This window comes from Protopterus annectens, chromosome 3.part1, assembly GCF_019279795.1.
Source record: "Protopterus annectens isolate FY-2018-M chromosome 3.part1, PAN1.0, whole genome shotgun sequence".
Classification (NCBI taxonomy): domain Eukaryota; kingdom Metazoa; phylum Chordata; order Ceratodontiformes; family Protopteridae; genus Protopterus; species Protopterus annectens.
Genome location: NC_056732.1, coordinates 819177682 through 819198026, shown reverse-complemented (window position 1 = coordinate 819198026; position 20345 = coordinate 819177682). Strand labels below are relative to the sequence as shown.

Below are 20345 nucleotides of genomic sequence, written 5' to 3'. Positions count from 1 at the left end.
ACATAAAACACTTTTTTTATCTAAATTCAGTTTTGATTCTTTACTTCTTTTGTTATAATACCAATATTCAGTCATATCCATATTTACTACTGTCCTTGAAATCTCTGAAAACATTTTCTGTACATTGCAAAAGTATATATTATGCAGTTTTTTCTTTGCCATAATACAAACACATTCTTTCACATTTTTGTTTTGTACTGCATATTAGCTTTTAGTGGTATTTTTTTCCAATCTCCATAAAATATCTTGACACTCAACTTTATCACTACAATATTTTTTTATTTCTTTAACTGCTTTAACATTTTCTTGTGGTGCAATTTCCCATGGATTAACACAATAATGTTGTCTCATAATATTTTATACTACATTTTTCTGTATTGTTTAATTTCATCACTCTTTATTATCCACATTTTTATTTTTGTTGATACTTTTCTATTTCTTCATTATAACATTCTGTTATTCTTTCATTATTACTTGTTGCTTCCCAAAATTCTTCATCCTTATATTTAAATGATCTTATTACTAAATTCTCATTTTTTGTTTATCCATTTCAAAACTTTACACAGATGCAATGATGCAGAATACACCAGTGGATTTAACATATCTAGTCTTCCTTTTTTGTTCATATATAGTACTCCCAGTTTAACTGGATTTAATCTAAAACCTCACATAAATGAAAATCTATTTCTAACAATTGCTTTACATATATTATTTGAATCATAATATGACAAATATGTTATTTTACATATTAATATCAAATTAATCAAATTTACTTTCTTCATATAAGGGTGTTTATAAGTTTTCCATAGAACACAAATTTCATTCAATTCTTTTAATACTGTTTTGCATTGCTTTCTTTTCCCTTCTTTATCAAAATGTATTCCTAATTCTGAGATTTCTTTCTTTGAGAAATGTATACCTGATGTATGTATTGCATCACCCATTCCTTTACTTTTATCTTTCAAGTCTTACCTATCTCTTTCAAACAATCAGCTAAATATAATATAGCATCAGTCATCCATTCCCTATTTTTATGTAGTAAAATAATATCTGCATATGACCATCTGTATGAATCACATAGGTTCATAGGTTCATACTAGGCTATCTGCCCTAGGGCATTTATAAGCCTAGCCAGAGTGTATTTGGCTTTCGCCACCCATTTTAAATGAATTTTGCTATGCCCTTTTTCGAGGTTAGTATACTATGCCTCTGTCTAACAGTGATACAGAAGTGATTCCCAGGGTAAACCTACTATCTCCCATCCACTCATCAAGATTCCTCTTGAAGAGAGTCAGTGAGGGACTCTGCCTAACCTGGACTGGGATTTTATTCCAAAGTGAAGGGAGCCTCTGGGTTATGAATCTGTCCCTCCAGCATGTCCTATTTATTTCAGTGCTGAGGTTCAAGTCTCTCAAGCGCGTAGCTTGATGAGATTTGGATTTTCTGGGGTGCAGCATGTCCATTAATTCCGGGTTGGACATGGCTTTATACGTCAGGCACAGATCGCCTCTGAGCAGGCGGTATGCTACTGAGTAGAGCTGGAGTTTCTTTAACCGGGCAGCATATGGCATCTGTTTGAGCCCTTTGATCCTCTTGGTGAGGTACTTTTGGGGTCTTTCCAGTTGCTGCAGGTGTCTGGTAAGGTACATCCCAAAAGGGGCATTGTACTCAATTATGGGCCTGATGAGGGATGAGTAAAGAGGCACGATGACCTCCCCTGATCTAGATGTGAATCCCTTCATGATTAGGTGGGCTATATAAAATGTTTTTCTAACCACTTTGGCCACGTGGTTGTCAAATGAGAGATTGCTATCAACTTGGGTCCCCAGGTCCCTAATTACTTCTTCCGTACTTAATGGATTACCACCTATGTGGTAATTTGTGGGCACTTTGTTTTTGCCAAAGGGGATGACTGTACACTTTTGGGCGTTTAGCTTGAGGCCATGGCTCTGGCACCAGTTGTCTGTTTCTGTGAGGCCCTTTTGTAGGATGCTTGTGTCAGCTGGAGAGTCTATTATGGTGCCCAGTTTGCAGTCATCTGCGAACTTGGTCAGCCACAGTCCTTCCGTGTTAGCCTGTACCTCCGAGAAATGTATACCGAACAAGAGAGGTCCCAGGACTGAGCATTGTGGGACGCCACTTGTAACTGGTTTGGAGTCTGACATGGCTCCAGCAATTCTAACCATGTGGGTTCTGTCCTTGAGCCAGTTTGCAACCCATCTAGTGACATAGAGGTTTATATTTAAGCTGGTGAGCTTATCTATAATGCCCAAGAGGGGTATTGTATCGAAGGCTTTTGCAAGGTCCAGGTAGGCTGTGTGGACCACCTTCCCCTCGTCAATGGCCTTAGTGACTGTTTCAAAGAAATCAACCAAGTTTAAGATGCAGGATCTGCCCTTAACAAATCCGAACTGGGTAGGATCCAGTGTCTGTAGGTCCCCAATATCTTTATTTATGAGGTCCATGATGATCCTTTCCATAGCTTTGCAGACCAAACTAGTCAGGCTTATGGGGCGATAGTTTCCAGGATCCATTGAGGCACCACCTTTGTGGAGAGGAACCACTGTTGCTGTACGCCACTCTTTGGGTACATATCCTGTAGTAAGGCTGAGACTGAACAGTAGTTTTATGTTTGGGTTTAGTTCTTCTTGGAGTTCATGTAGGACGCAGCCCGGGACACCATCTGGTCCCATTGATGCTGTGTTTTTTGCTTTGGAGAGGGTGGCTATTACCTGAGCATCTGAGATGTCAGGGGGGCAGCACTCTGCTTGGATAGATATTTGCCCTTTTGGTGGGGAAGGGGGGGAGAAGTTTGCGCTGAACCTGTCAGCTAGGATGTTGGCAATGTCTGTGGGTTCGGTATATTTTTTGTCATTTTGGACTAATTCTGAGCATATCTGTGAATTCCCACCCAGGTTCCTAACATAACTAAAGAAAGCCTTGTGATTATCCTTAGTGTCCTGTGCAATTTTTCTCTCGAAGCTGGCCTTGGACGATTTTATGAGTGCCCGTAGTTTTTTGCTAATACTGATCAAATATGACTTCCCTTTTTGGGATTTTGCTCTATCGTGTTGTAGCTTCCTCCTCCTTCTATTGTATAGTTTGTTTATGGCTGGGGTCCACCAGACAGGACGCCTAACGTTGGAGGATTGGGTCTTGGTTTTATTTGGGATTGCATGATCCATGCATTCCTGAAGGTGTTCATAGAATGCATTTATAAAGGATTCTGCGGTCTGGGCCGTATTTTCCACAGGCCCGGGGGCTTTGAAGGATTCCACCTCGGTTTTGAGGAGTGTGAAATTTGATTTAGAGAAGTTTTTCACTGTGGTTTTCTGGGCAGGGGCTGGGGTCGGGATGTGAATATCTAGTGAGATTAGTTTATGGTCTGATCTTACCAGTGAGGGATACACTTCTGGTCTGCAGCATAGAGTCCCCATGTTGGTGATGATCAGGTCCAGTATGTTTTCCCCTCTTGTGGGAGTGGCAACAAGTTGTTCCATAGCATTTGAGTTTATAAATTCTAGGAACCTTTGGGCTAGGGCGTTGGAGCTAGAGTAATGCTCCCAGTCTATGTTAGGGTAGGTGAAGTCGCTCAATATAATTGTGTTTGGAGAGACCTTCATATTTTCCAGTGTTCTCAGGAAGGCCGAGTGGGGTTCCTGGGTTTGGGAGGGTGGTCTGTAGCAGGCTATAAACTGGAAGGCAGTTTTACCCACTGTTAGTTGCACATGGATAGTCTCTGATGCTTCGTGCTTTGCCACCAACCTGGAGGTGTGGGTATCTTTGACGAATAGTGATACTCCCCCTCCTTTTGTGGCTCGGTCCAAGTTTTGAGGCCGAAAAACATGGTATGAGATATAACCTGGTAGTGCTGGGGTGCTCTCGGGAGCCTTGAACCAGGTTTCTGTTATTGCACAGATATCGATGTTCTCCATGCTAAGGAGAGTTTCGAGTGCGTGCATCTTGAGGTTTAGACTTCTGGCGTTGAGCAGCATTACTCTTAGTTTCTTATCCCTTGTGATACCTATGGAGGTGGGTTTGTCTTTTGAGCCTTGCCTAAAAAAGGCACTATGGGGGTGGCAAGAGCCTTTGCTAATATCCGAAAGCCCAGGGGTGACAGGTGCAAGCTGTCCCTAGCGAAGCATCATGGCTTGTCGAGCATGTCATCCCAGGCAGACAGGCATTTGATCCCCTTTGAATGACACCAATACTTAAGCCAATTGTTGAAATTGATCATCTTGTCTTCATATTGTGGCATCATTCTTGGTGAGGGTAAGATGTTACTCAAGGTCAGGGTCATACCGGCCTGGGCTACATGCTCAGAGAGCTCCTCTATGTCTCTTTTCATGTAGTCCAGGGAGGTACGTCTCAGGTCATTCACACCAGCATGGACAATGACTGAGTCATATTTGTACTTGGCTTGGAGTGACCTGAGTGCTTGTGTTACGTGGCGGATCCTAGCGCCCGACAGGCAGCTCACCGTGACCTTCTCCTTGTTCAGCCTGGTGAGCGGGACATCAGTGTGCCTGATGATAGAGTCACCTATTACAAGTGTTTCAGGTGTGTTGTTTAGCCTTAATGGCTGTGACTGTTCGGCACACTGGCTTTGTGAGCTATGTGTTGTAATACGTAACTGTGCTATCTTCTCAGGCAACTTATGAGGAAACACAGTACGTTACGACCACAAATACATTTATTGAATACAACAAAAAATAGCAGCAAAATACAATCTTAAAACATGAGTTGAGTTAAGCGCTTTCACCTATCCATAGTAGGCTTCTTCAAAACTCATACATTTGAAATAAGCGCCATTTTAAATAAACTTTTAGGCGCGAAGCTGGGCTAACTGAACAGCTGATATTTAAAGTGCTACTGTGCTTTTTAATAAATATGACAACATTAAAAAATCAAAAGCAGATATGTTATAAACTGCATGTCACACTAAATGCATAAACTGTACATTTACCTATGTATTAATGAATTTGTTTGCTGAACCACAATATTCATTATTGTACATTATATATAATCAATTCATTTTTTTCCTTTTCTTTCTAATTATATTAAAAAATAAATACAAAAATAACAACCATAAAGTATGAATAAAATAAATGTTGAATATTAAACCAGAAATGATAGATAATATAAATATACTGAATCAATTGGGGGCTCAAGTATACCCATTGAATTTAACATGTAAGCCTTTAATAATTAAAAATGAAATTAACCAATATGTTCCATATAAAATTGTGCATAAATGTCACTCTGTAATACTCTAAAGTGCAAAATTGATGTTATTAAAGCGTAAAACCTATTGTAAATATAATTAAAAATTAAAAATTGTACCTTTTATATAAAATGTTATTATAGGTGTAAATAACAATAAATATTATAAATGTTAAAATAGAAATATTGATATTAGTATAATACTTACATTAATTTTGGAGGGTGTGTATAAGGGTGATAATATAATAACACTGTGACTGGATCTATAAAAAATATGTAGTGATGGATGAATTCATTTAGTCAATAAAGGTTTAATAGCTATGGTGTCATTTAATCCTGGTAAGGTGGCAGCATCTGTGTATAATTGCCACCATATTTCTCTATAACTTAATACATCTTTGATGTTGCCTCCTTTGGGATCAGATTTGATCTGTTCTAATATGGCAAATTTAAAACTGTGTTGAACACCATAACATTCCACATGTCTATACAAGGCATTATTCATATCTTTCCTTTTAATACAATATGAATGATCGTAAATTCTTCTTTTAAATGCCCTCTCGGTTTTGCCAATGTAGTAAGCTGAACATACTTCGCACTTGGCAATATAGACAACATTTGGTGTATTACAATTTCCCTTTACTGGTCTAATTTTAGTCCCATTACAATTGTCCAAAACCACTTCTGTATGACACATAATATACCTACAATGATTACACTTCCCACATTTATTAGTAAAAGTAGGCTCTCCACAAACAACACTCATATTATTTGTTGTATTACCAGTTTCCAAAATCTTTTTCAAATTGTGGGTCATTTTGTAAACTATTTGGGGCCTTTCTCCTAAAATTTGGGATAATTCAGGATTTACTAAAAAAAATTTCCCAGTGTTTGAACAGTATTTCTTTAATTGTGTTGACACATGGAGTGTAAGGTAATATACAAGCCATTTTGTATTTGCTTATAGACTTAGAAACAGTCTCTAGAACCATATGAGGACTTACACCCAAAATTGGAAGGTACTTACAATCTCTTTGGGAAATCACATACTTTTTAACATCTTCTAACATAGTTTTGTTATATTTCTTCTCTGTAAACATGTTTGTAATATAGTCAACCTCAACTAAAAAGTCCTCATATCTAGAAGTCATTCTAGCTGCTCTAATGAGTTGACCCTTAAAAATATTACGAAGCATTCTCCTAGGGTGATTGCTGTCGTATTGTAAGTAATCGTTAGAGAAAGTACTCTTTCTATATATGTTGGATTTATAGCCTTCCTCATCATGTGTAACAATTGTATCTAAATATGGTAAGCCTTCTTTACTTGTTGAATAAGTAAATTTCAAAAAACTGCTACTATTGTTGATGAAGGTAAAAAAATCGTTTAATTCATCTATATTGCCTTTCCATAGAATGTATATGTCATCCAAGAAACGAGTGTAATGGGAAATATGTGTAATATATTTGCTCTTAAAAAGTATTTCCTCTTCCCAGTACAACATGACTAGATTTGCAAAAATTGGAGCACTAGCTGAACCCATTGCCACTCCTTTACATTGTTTGTAATGTTCACCTTCGAATAATATAAAATTGTTCTCCAATACTAGAGACATACAATCCATAATCAAACATATCCTATCCCAGTTAATATTTGTGTGTTTCCTTATGCTTTCACAAAACATCTCTAAACCTTCTTTACTAGGTATACTGGAAAAAAGGTCTATAACATCTATAGTCACATAATACATATCAGTGACTTCTAGAGTCATTGGAAATTTCCGTAAAAAGTCCCAGGAGTCTTTAAGTAAGTGGGGGATATCGTTATAAATATCCTTAAGCCAAACGTCAACTAATTTGCCCAAAGGAAAAGTTTTTGCTTTACTGCCTGACACTATTGGTCTAAAAGGTGGGTTGGTTGGATCTTTGTGTATTTTTGGAATGCCCACCAAGGTTGCCATTTTAGGATACTGTACCTTTAAAAAATTATATAAATCGTTATCAATACGATTATCGATCCAAAATTCTTCCAAATATGAATTAATTCTCTGGTAGGCAATATTGATTTCATTCAATGAAATCGTAGAATAGTTACCTGTTTCAGTTAATATACTGTGTAGTTTGGAAATATATTCCATTTGGTCAAATATAACAATCCCCCCTCCCTTGTCAGGCTTCATTATACGTATGTTATTATTATTTCTCAGCTTAATCAACTCATCTCTTTCATCTTTGGATAAATTGTCTCTAAATTTGATATTGTTCGTTGAGTTGGCTAATTTATATAAATCTCTATGGACTTGTTTTTCAAATAATTCTACCACAGGGTTCATATAGGGCACAAAAGTGCTTTTGGATTTTAATAATTTTGTCTCCCCTGGTGTATTTGGTTCTTTCTTCTTACTGTTGTGGAACATAACAGATAAGTTGAGTTTCCGTGTGTATAATTTAGTTTCTATCAAATGGTCGACCAAATTATATTTGGGGGTAGGAATGAATTTCATTCCCCTTGATAATAATTTGTAGTGGACATCTTCAACCAAAAAATTAGTAAAATTGTAAATTTTGAATTCACCTAGATGGTTATTCCCACTATCTTTCCCAATAACTTTATTCATCTCTATATCTCTTTTACTGTTATTGCTTTGTATTGTCAGTCCCAATTCTTCCCCCTCCATCTCTTTTGGTATAAATTCTGGCCTCGATTGACATAATCTCTCCTGTAACCTGCTTTTTTCCAGTATTGCGGGTTCCAATTCCTCTGAAAATTTGATTTGTAATGTTGCTCATCATCAAAACACTCAAAATCTACTCCCTCAAAAGATTGTCTCCCTCCTGCCTCTTTAGCACCATTGTAACTGTTAGGGATGTCATCATATGGAGTTCGCCTATCATTCACTTCTTTATTCCATCTATATGCTCTATTTTCCTTATACTGCAATATGTCTCTGTTAATTTTTTTGCTTTTTCTTTCGTGAACCAATTTCGACTTCTTGTCAACAATGGTAAATTGTTTCCTATATAAATGTTTCCATTCATCAAACAGTAAGTCACCTTTAATCACACCATTCAATTTCTCTACCTCACTTATCAAATGCAATAATAATTCATCATTGTATTTTATCAACATCTTCATAAATTTAAAACCACATTCATCAAAAAATTCGTTAAAATCTTTGGTTACACTATCATCAATCGCAATCCCTAATGGTACTTTAAAAAATCGTAGTCCCTTAGGGACTATATTCAAAGTAAGACATTTGTGCAAATAAGCATTTTCAATTTTTGTATTGTCCAATCTGCTCATTAGGTTCCCCATCTTGTATATTTTGTCCTTTAAAGATAAATTTTTTCCACCTTTGTCAGTGGGGAACCCTTCTTTCCCCTTTTTATAATCATCAAAGTTACAGTCACTAAACAAAAAATTATTTAAATCATAATCATTATTTTTCTGCCCCTGATTCGTTTTGTTTATATTAGTTCTAGATTCAGTACCTTTATTAGCCATTGATGCTCCTGCTGTATGAGCATAGGTCTTCACTGGCTTAACTCGTTTCAACTTGGCCCCATTTCGCAACATAAAATCATCGTCCTCCTCAAAATCATAAACAGAAAAGTCAAAAGTAAAACCTGTGGAATTCAAACGGTTTTCTTCCGTATTGGGTCTCGCACATTGCCCAGCTGGTAAGTCTATATCCACACTATCGGCGGAAGAGTTCTTGTTTTGTTTAGGAAAAATGCCCTCAGTAAAATTGTCCAAAGAAGAGTTCAACGAAATATTTGTAGTTTTACGTTTGGAAACTGCTCCCAAATCAGCAGACTGTGCAACGAGAGTAGAACGGACACTGGTGTTACCATTAAGCGTACGGTCCTGACGTCCGCTTACTGTAGGTTGCAAATCCGATATTGAATCGCTACCTTTCGAGTTGGTCTGCTCACTACCAGTTGTCCTAATGTCCTTCCTCTTACTGCTGGCGGTGTCTGCATAACGTCCGCCACTAGCACCAAACAGTATAGCAGTATAAGGAAAATAGAGCATATAGATGGAATAAAGAAGTGAATGATAGGCGAACTCCATATGATGACATCCCTAACAGTTACAATGGTGCTAAAGAGGCAGGAGGGAGACAATCTTTTGAGGGAGTAGATTTTGAGTGTTTTGATGATGAGCAACATTACAAATCAAATTTTCAGAGGAATTGGAACCCGCAATACTGGAAAAAAGCAGGTTACAGGAGAGATTATGTCAATCGAGGCCAGAATTTATACCAAAAGAGATGGAGGGGGAAGAATTGGGACTGACAATACAAAGCAATAACAGTAAAAGAGATATAGAGATGAATAAAGTTATTGGGAAAGATAGTGGGAATAACCATCTAGGTGAATTCAAAATTTACAATTTTACTAATTTTTTGGTTGAAGATGTCCACTACAAATTATTATCAAGGGGAATGAAATTCATTCCTACCCCCAAATATAATTTGGTCGACCATTTGATAGAAACTAAATTATACACACGGAAACTCAACTTATCTGTTATGTTCCACAACAGTAAGAAGAAAGAACCAAATACACCAGGGGAGACAAAATTATTAAAATCCAAAAGCACTTTTGTGCCCTATATGAACCCTGTGGTAGAATTATTTGAAAAACAAGTCCATAGAGATTTATATAAATTAGCCAACTCAACGAACAATATCAAATTTAGAGACAATTTATCCAAAGATGAAAGAGATGAGTTGATTAAGCTGAGAAATAATAATAACATACGTATAATGAAGCCTGACAAGGGAGGGGGGATTGTTATATTTGACGAAATGGAATATATTTCCAAACTACACACTATATTAACTGAAACAGGTAACTATTCTACGATTTCATTGAATGAAATCAATATTGCCTACCAGAGAATTAATTCATATTTGGAAGAATTTTGGATCGATAATCGTATTGATAACGATTTATATAATTTTTTAAAGGTACAGTATCCTAAAATGGCGACCTTGGTGGGCATTCCAAAAATACACAAAGATCCAACCAACCCACCTTTTAGACCAATAGTGTCAGGCAGTAAAGCAAAAACTTTTCCTTTGGGCAAATTAGTTGACGTTTGGCTTAAGGATATTTATAACGATATCCCCCACTTACTTAAAGACTCCTGGGACTTTTTACGGAAATTTCCGATGACTCTAGAAGTCACTGATATGTATTATGTGACTATAGATGTTATAGACCTTTTTTCCAGTATACCTAGTAAAGAAGGTTTAGAGATGTTTTGTGAAAGCATAAGGAAACACACAAATATTAACTGGGATAGGATATGTTTGATTATGGATTGTATGTCTGTAGTATTGGAGAACAATTTTATATTACCAAAAACCACAAAAAGTCTCAAACACTGTTGTTATACCACACAAAGGAAGACTCTGTTGCAACTTTGTAGAAAGCTTTAATCCAAAGGTTGTAGTTACATTCAGTAACACAAAAAAACACACTGCTGTTCTCTTCTCTAGCGCCTCGGCAAATAGCCTTTTCAGAGTAGATAATTCCTTTGTGTGGTATAACAATTTTATATTATTCGAAGGTGAACATTACAAACAATGTAAAGGAGTGGCAATGGGTTCAGCTAGTGCTCCAATTTTTGCATATCTATTCATGTTGTACTGGGAAGAGGAAATACTTTTTAAGAGCAAATATATTACACATATTTCCCATTACACTCGTTTCTTGGATGACATATACATTCTATGGAAAGACAATATAGATGAATTAAACGATTTTTTTACCTTCATCAACAATAGTAGCAGTTTTTTGAAATTTACTTATTCAACAAGTAAAGAAGGCTTACCATATTTAGATACAATTGTTACACATGATGAGGAAGGCTATAAATCCAACATATATAGAAAGAGTACTTTCTCTAACGATTACTTACAATACGACAGCAATCACCCTAGGAGAATGCTTCGTAATATTTTTAAGGGTCAACTCATTAGAGCGGCTAGAATGACTTCTAGATATGAGGACTTTTTAGTTGAGGTTGACTATATTACAAACATGTTTACAGAGAAGAAATATAACAAAACTATGTTAGAAGATGTTAAAAAGTATGTGATTTCCCAAAGAGATTGTAAGTACCTTCCAATTTTGGGTGTAAGTCCTCATATGGTTCTAGAGACTGTTTCTAAGTCTATAAGCAAATACAAAATGGCTTGTATATTACCTTACACTCCATGTGTCAACACAATTAAAGAAATACTGTTCAAACACTGGGGAATTTTTTTAGTAAATCCTGAATTATCCCAAATTTTAGGAGAAAGGCCCCAAATAGTTTACAAAATGACCCACAATTTGAAAAAGATTTTGGAAACTGGTAATACAACAAATAATATGAGTGTTGTTTGTGGAGAGCCTACTTTTACTAATAAATGTGGGAAGCGTAATCAGTGTAGGTATATTATGTGTCATACAGAAGTGGTTTTGGACAATTGTAATGGGACTAAAATTAGACCAGTAAAGGGAAATTGTAATACACCAAATGTTGTCTATATTGCCAAGTGCGAAGTATGTTCAGCTTACTACATTGGCAAAACCGAGAGGGCATTTAAAAGAAGAATTTACGATCATTCATATTGTATTAAAAGGAAAGATATGAATAATGCCTTGTATAGACATGTGGAATGTTATGGTGTTCAACACAGTTTTAAATTTGCCATATTAGAACAGATCAAATCTGATCCCAAAGGAGGCAACATCAAAGATGTATTAAGTTATAGAGAAATATGGTGGCAATTATACACAGATGCTGCCACCTTACCAGGATTAAATGACACCATAGCTATTAAACCTTTATTGACTAAATGAATTCATCCATCACTACATATTTTTTATAGATCCAGTCACAGTGTTATTATATTATCACCCTTATACACACCCTCCAAAATTAATGTAAGTATTATACTAATATCAATATTTCTATTTTAACATTTATAATATTTATTGTTATTTACACCTATAATAACATTTTATATAAAAGGTACAATTTTTAATTTTTAATTATATTTACAATAGGTTTTACGCTTTAATAACATCAATTTTGCACTTTAGAGTATTACAGAGTGACATTTATGCACAATTTTATATGGAACATATTGGTTAATTTCATTTTTAATTATTAAAGGCTTACATGTTAAATTCAATGGGTATACTTGAGCCCCCAATTGATTCAGTATATTTATATTATCTATCATTTCTGGTTTAATATTCAACATTTATTTTATTCACACTTTATGGTTGTTATTTTTGTATTTATTTTTTAATATAATTAGAAAGAAAAGGAAAAAAATGAATTGATTATATATAATGTGCAATAATGAATATTGTGGTTCAGCAAACGAATTCATTAATACATAGGTAAATGTACAGTTTATGCATTTAGTGTGACATGCAGTTTATAACATATCTGCTTTTGATTTTTTAATGTTGTCATATTTATTAAAAAGCGCAGTAGCACTTTAAATATCAGCTGTTCAGTTAGCCCAGCTTCGCGCCTAAAAGTTTATTTAAAATGGCGCTTATTTCAAATGTATGAGTTCTGAAGAAGCCTACTATGGATAGGTGAAAGCGCTTAACTCAACTCATATTTTAAGATTGTATTTTGCTGCTATTTTTTGTTGTATTCAATAAATGTATTTGTGGTAACTGTGTTTCCTCATAAGTTGCCTGAGAAGATAGCACAGTTACGTATTACAACAGTTGATTTTCCTCGCAACAATCTGTTCCGTATGAGCTATGTGTTGCATGTGTTTTGTTTTGGGGTAGCGGTTGCTTGGGTGTCTGCTTTGAAGGTCTCTGCTGCTTAGGCAGATTTTTATTTAGAGCCTCCAAGTATGTTTTTGTGTGTTTATGTGTTTGGTTTGCTGTCGTGGTAGGTCTATGTGAGACTGGAATTGTAGTGAGTGTGGTTTCCTTCTCCTCCTGACTGGTTACACCAGTACTGAGTTGAGAGAGCTTAGTCTCCAGTTTGGCTATATGGTTGCATCTCTCACATGTGTTGGAATTTGCTGGGAGGAGGAGAGGGTTGTCTGTGTACATGAGGCAGTTGTAACATTGCCTCAAGATTCCCAGATTCACCAGCTGGACTGGAGAGGAGATTGACAACTGACCTTTGGACATGCTAGAATAGTATTAGGAATTCCTTTATAATTGAAAAAAGGGCCAATGGGGAACAAAGTACTCAAGGGGAGTTTGTGAGGGTGTAGTGCTTTTAATTTTTTAGTGCTGACTTATATAATTGCTTTAGTGAGCAAGTGCCAGGCTTTAGAGTGGGAATAGGGTGTTTATTATGAGAACTAGATCAGTTCTAAGGGAAAAAGTGAAGAGCAGACTTTGTGGAGCCGAGAATGGTTTAAACTCAATTAAGCAGCGCTGCCCGATGCTGCGCTATGCGCAAAATCGCTCAAAGTCGCGCTAAAGCAGGTTTTATACAGGGGGACTTGAAAGAGCTAGAAATTGGCCCAAAACGGCCAATAGACTACCAGATTCTTGTGCTGGGAACACTCCTCCAGGGATAGATAGGCTGCTCCAAGCTCCCCACTGCCACTGGTGAACAAAGAAGCCTCCCTTTATCCAATAAAGAAAATGGGCAACACAGGAACTTTCCAAGAGTCCAGAATACAGCAAAGCCTGTATTTGGACTACTCTAGGTCAGGAAAGACGGGAAGCAAGGCTAATTTTTTTTTTTTTTTTTTTGCAACAGACAGCAGGAAAATGCAATAAATATGTAACACAGGCTAGCGCATTTGAGTATGTAGTCTCAACAGGTAAAAGCAACAAACAGGACAAACTTTAAAAGTGCAGGTGGAACAACTTTAAACAGTTTAAAACAGTTCAAGAAGCAGAAATACTTGCAGTTTAGCTAGATTGGACAGTCGCCCAGGTAGTAGCAGGAAAACAAACACTTTTATCAGGTTAGTAGTCGCTCTTTCAGCCTCTCTTCTGCTAACACCATATTTTGCATTCTTCATTTTACGATTAACCTCACTGACTACTGTATTCATAAGTAGAGGAAGTAAAATACTACTCTTAGGAGGCCATTGTCTTGTACCATTACTCATTTCTGTTTCTTCACTTAACCATCCATTCACTAAAATTATTACTTTATTAATGTTATACGTTGTCATACACTGTTGCTTAATTTTATTACTAACCTTGTACATCTCCATTATTTTCCGCAGCATGTCATGTTGTATTGACTCAATGCTTTATTAGTATCACCTGCCAGTATTTCTCTATCATTAATACATTTTGACACCCTTTTCCTTTCATACCTTATACACTTTCTTTTATTATATATTCCATCTTATTCTCAAATCTTTTCTGTTATTATTTTCATAAAAATCCATGTTATTTTACACTGTTGGTCTCCAGTTCTTTCTGTTTACATTTTCTCCTTTTTCCATATGAATTCTAAAATTCCACTACATAATTTCTTATAGGTTCATAGTTTGGTACTGGGCTGTCGTCCCTAGGGCCTATACAAGCCTAGCCAAACAATTCCCCGGATATTTCTTCCCACAGTATTTCCTTCCCTGTTCCCCTGTCTAGAAGGGTGACTGACATGATCCCTGGGGTGAATTTCCTATCTCCCATCCAATCATCAAGGTTCCTTTTGAAGAGGGCCAAGGAGGTGCTCTGCTTGACATGTATGAGAAGTCTATTCCAGAGTATGGGGAGTCTCTGGGTCAGGAACCTATCCCTCCAGCATGTTTTGTTCATTGTGATAACAAGGTTTAGATCCCTGGAGTGTGTGGATTTCTTTAAGTGGAGCATGTCCAACAGCTTAGGGTTTGACATGGCATTGTATATCAAGCAGAGATCGCCTCTGAGGAGACGATATGCCACAGAGTATCGCTGGAGCTTTTTTAGACAGTCACCATAGGGCATCTGCTTTAGGCTTGTGATTCTTTTAGTGAGGTATTTCTGCGGCCTTTCAAGCTGTTGCAGATGTCTTGTGAGGTACATACTAAACGGGGCGTTCTACTCTATAATGGGTCTAATGAGGGATGAGTACAGTAGGAGAATGACCTCCTTTTTTCTGGACAAAAAGCCCTTAGTGATGAGGTGTGCCACATAGAAGGATTTCCTGACTGTTGTGGCAATGTGGGTATAGAAGGTGAGACTACTGTCCACCTGTGTCCCTAAGTCTCTCATCACACTTTCAGTGTTTAGTGTACTGCCACCCATGTGGTAATTCATGAGTACATGTTTTTTTCCCAAAGGGGATAACTATACATTTCTTGGCTTTACGCTTAAGCCCATGGCTCTGGCACCAAGCATCTGTTTCTGTAAGGCCCTTTTGTAGAATATCCACATCATTTGCGGATTCGGTAATGGCTCCCATGTTGCAGTCATCTGAGAACTTTGTTAGCCAGAGTCCCTTAGTGTTGGCCTGTACTTCAGAGAAGTAGATGCCAAACAGGAACGGTCCCAGGACTGAACCTTGAGGTACTCCACTTGTCACTTGTCTGGAGCTGGATTTGGAGTCGGCTACATTTATAGTCTGGGTTCTGTCAGTAAGCCAGTTGGCAACCCATCAAGTGACATAGGGATTTATGCCCATCTTAGTATGTTTATCTATGATTCCAGAGTGGGTGATGGTGTCAAAGGCCTTTATGAGGTCCAGATAGGTTGTGTGGACCACCTTACCATCATCCACAGCTCTGGAGACTGATTTGAAGAAGTCAGTCAGGTTCAGGAGACAAGATCGGCCCTTCACAAACCCAAACTGGGTGAGGTCCAGTGTTTGAAGGTTGCCAGTGTCTTTGTTTATAAGTTCTATGAAAATGCGTTCCATGCCCTTGCAGATCAGGCTCGTCAGACTGATGGGACAGTAGTTCCCGAGATCCAAGGTGGATCCCCCTTTGTGGAGTGGGATAGCTGTAGCTGTGCGCCACTCAGTGGGCACGAAGCCTGAGTTGAGGCTATGATTAAACATGACACTTAGATGAGGTGCCGGTTCATTTTGTAGTTCATGTAGTACACAGCCCAGGATGTCATCTGGTCCCATGGATGCTGTATTCTTAGCTTTGGAGAGTGCAGTTTCTACCTGTGTGGCTGGGATTACCAGAATTTGGCAGTCTTCTGGTATTGAAATGGGCCCTTTAGGGGGGTGAGAGGGGTGTGAAGTGAGAGGGGGTGAAGTTGGCACTAAATCAATCTGCCAGGATATTGACAATATCCTTGGGATCAGTATATTTAATGCCATTCTGTTGTAGCTCAGAGCAGATCTCAGCATTGCCATTTAGATTCTTGACATAAGTATAGAATGCCTTGTGGTTGTCTTTGGAATCTTTGGCAATTTTATTTTCATAACTCTTTATTAAAGATGCACAACAGATTCTTTTTCGCCATTCTTCTAAGTTGTTATATATTAGAATTCTAATTCCATCCAGAACAGCTAGTTTAATCACATTATCTAGTATGTAAAAAGTAATTTCTTTCTCATCTTTGCACACCACAAAGTCCAACAGCAGATAAAAACCACGACAAAGAAAAGGCCAATGTTCAAATGTACCAAACAGTTTAATAAAAATTCCACAAAAAAAACCAACACTCTTTACTTCTCTCTCGTGCCTTGGCTGTAAGCCTTTAACTGAGTATACCCAATTTCCCACCCCACTATACTTTTCTACATCCATAATCAATTAAGTACTTACAATTATCTTTCTCATCTTTTTATTAACTTGTTCAGAATTTTTTTTTACTTTCCTTGTTCTTGTACATTCTCTCTTTCTTTCTAAACATGTCTTCTACATAAATTACAATGGCTTCCATAATCTGATATTGACTTTACCTGAATTTTCTTTTTATCTTTCATTTCTCTATTATCATTGTGCTACTAATCTCCTTCTCTGTTTTACTTAAATATGACAGTAACCCTTCCTTTTAACCTTATAAAAATACCTTTATATAATAAATCCTTGACTTTTTCTTAATTTCTTTTATAAACTTTTTTTTTTGCTTTTTTGAAGTATTCTCTATCAATTTTTTCTAAATATTCACGTTTTAACATGTTCATATTTTTTTCATTTTACTTTGCCAATGTAACAAAAAATACTTTATTTTACCTTTTAAATGTAATCCACCACTCTGACTGTAGTAAAATGCCCACATAGTGATATTGACTCTATCATAGCTGTGCAATTAATTTATTTCCTTTATTCCATTCTTTTTCATTTATTCTTTTTATATCATTTCCTATTTTAATATATTCTTCATTATCATTTATTTCCATTCATATTACTAAGTGATCTGTAAAACCTGTTACAATAGCTTCTCGTTCTGCTATACTTATTCCTTCTGATATTATAAAGTAATCCGTCTCTGATTTTGGTGTACCTCTTCTACAAGTCTGATTTTCTGTTCCATACTGCCAGTTCCCCACATTTCATAACTTCTGTTATTTTTCTCTTACATCTTTTCCTCTGTTTTTAATTCCCTTTGAATTCACAGTTAAAATTTCCTGTTATTGTAATATTCATATTTACCGTTACATAATCGAACATTCTTTGAAATAAGTTTTCCCTTTCTTTACATATAACATAAGCATAAATATCTATAATTCTGTAAACCTTCTGTTGCCTTCTTAAATCTACAATTTAGTCTTCCCTTTCTAAATAAATTGACATCTAAGATTTTCACTTATCTTGTACATAATCCTGCTATTCCTGTACTCTACTTGTTTCCCATATTCCATACAATTTCTCTGTCCTATATTTTTTCTGTCTGTAATCTTTCTTCATATGTTAGAAACCTTGTATCTCCCAAGACGGTTATATCTACATCACATTTATTGCACCATTCTAAAATCCCCATCCTCATTATATTTTTCTTACTGTTAACACTAACTATGAGAATTCTTAAATCGTTCCTTTCTCTGTTCCTTAATTTAATGGGTATTATTTTCTTGTTGTACTACATTCTCATTTATTTTATTTTTTTAGATTAATAATTGTCATCCATTTCCTTTTTTGTTTTCTTTTATAATAATACCTTTACATTTCTTTTTTCTGTCTTTTACTCTTTTACCAGTATATTTCTTTTTTACTCTTACCACTTTCCATCTTTTATCTTCATCACTAACTTCCAATTCCTATTTCCTCTTCTTCTTTTCTTTTACTATCTTTCTTCTTCTAAAGTTTCATCTGTTTATATCCGTACTTCATTTCCAGTTTGTACTTTATCATTCCTCTTACTCTCAATATTTATTTCACTCTCTTTTTCTTTACATTCTATCCATGTATGTTCCTTTTTTACATTTATAACATTCAAGTTCAGTTTCTTTGCACAGTTCTCTTGCCCATTTGTCAAACAGCTGATGTTTGCCTCTGCAACACCCAAAAAGAAGAAAGGTAGTATTCATCTGCCAAAGCTTTAGCAGCAGAAAGAGATAAGTTTCTAGTCCTGTAGAAAAGAAAGAGAATTTTTGCCTGGCCAGAACCTGTAAGAGAACTTTTGATAGTGTTAAATCATCATCAACCACAAACCCTAATTTCCTTGTTTTGTACATGAGGGCAAGTTGTTGCATCAGTAGTGGTGAATCATTGCTGAAAAAGTTACTGTTGATTGGTTTGCAATACAAAGCCAAAAAAAAAGCTAGAAAGAAGCAGCAAAATTTTGATTTTTTCTTTCATCTGCAACTGTCTTTTGATAATGCAGTTTATTTTCTTTAATTGTCACAAATAAATGACTCCTAAAAGTTTTATCATCTGTCACTATGTACAGTAGAGATTGTTAATATCCTACAATAAAACTTCATTTTACAGAGTTGAATGGGTGTTAAATGCATCCTGTTTTTTTTTTGTTTGTTTTGTTTTTACAACTTGTGGATGTAGTGGGAAGCTGAGTTGAGATGATGCACCTTTCAGCCAATTGACTCTACTTGTCACTTTTTATGAGTATTAATAACCTTAGAAAAATACTTGCTTTGTAATTCATGATCATAGGTTCCATAGGTTCATAGCTGGAGACTTGATGCTGTAGCAGCAAAGACTACAGTGAAACTGCTCACTACTTCACAGCCTTTGCTTACATCTTCATATTGTAATTTGAACAAAAATAAAAGCAGCAGCTCATTAAGTATAGCATGATCCTGCATCTATAGATTATTCATTTGTAGATATTCCATGGCCAGTGAATCATATGACCATTCACACCTTGCAAGTATCTTCCTTCAAGCCGCATCTTTCCTACGGCACTGTATGCCCTGTTGACTGTGCAATTCCAGTACTTACCAAGAGTGACCTGAGAACCTCAGTAAATACATTTTCAAAATTATACCAAAGTCCTGGACTGTGTCAGCCATAAGATAGCCTATCTTCTGCCCATGGTGCCCAGGGCTTTACATGTAATATTTCACAAGTCATCATTGTTGTACAGCCATAGAGACGGACTAGGAGGTCCCCTTTCTCTAGTTACCTCTTTAGAACAGTTAACATAGGCAGTGAGATTTAGCAAAAACCAATACCATTTCTATGGAAGTTTTTATTATTAATTTACTGGAACATATGAAAGAATACTAAGATGTGGGTGCACCTAAGCCATCACTCCTTTTCTTTAAACATGTGAAGTCCGGGTGATCTACCACTCTGTAGAATATACCATAAGTGACACCTTCACATTTAAGGAGAAGACTACCAATGCTTTCATTGATGACATTTCTGTCAGGATTGAAGCAGTATTTCTCAGACCTAATTTTTTTTTTTTATGGACTGACCGCTGAGTTTTTATGTCTTACTTTCATTTACGAAAACAGATTAATTACATCTCATTTTACAATTGATAATCTCATGGTTGTTTATAGAAATACTGCAGAAGGTGTACATAAGAAAATACATTCAGGTTGTCAAAGGGAATGCTACAGTGACACACTACAGACATACCAGGAGAAATAAGGAATCACAAGCTAGTAGATACTGTCCTTCAAATGTTACGAGTCGTGCATAGCCTGTTTTCAAAAATAATCTGATTTAAAGAGAATACCCCTGTTTTTGAAACTGAAAAGAGAAAATAGGAAGAAAGGGAAAAGATTCATTAACCAGTGGCAGCTGTCCTTTGTGGAAATG

The 20345-nt window shown here is 36.2% G+C and overlaps 1 protein-coding gene across 1 annotated transcript in view; it reads left to right on the top strand.

Moving 5' to 3' along the window:
- The window catches only part of ZNF236 (zinc finger protein 236), a 1651223-nt gene that overhangs the window by 777223 nt on the left and 853655 nt on the right, over positions 1–20345 (top strand). The gene's annotated exons all lie outside the window — the stretch shown is intronic.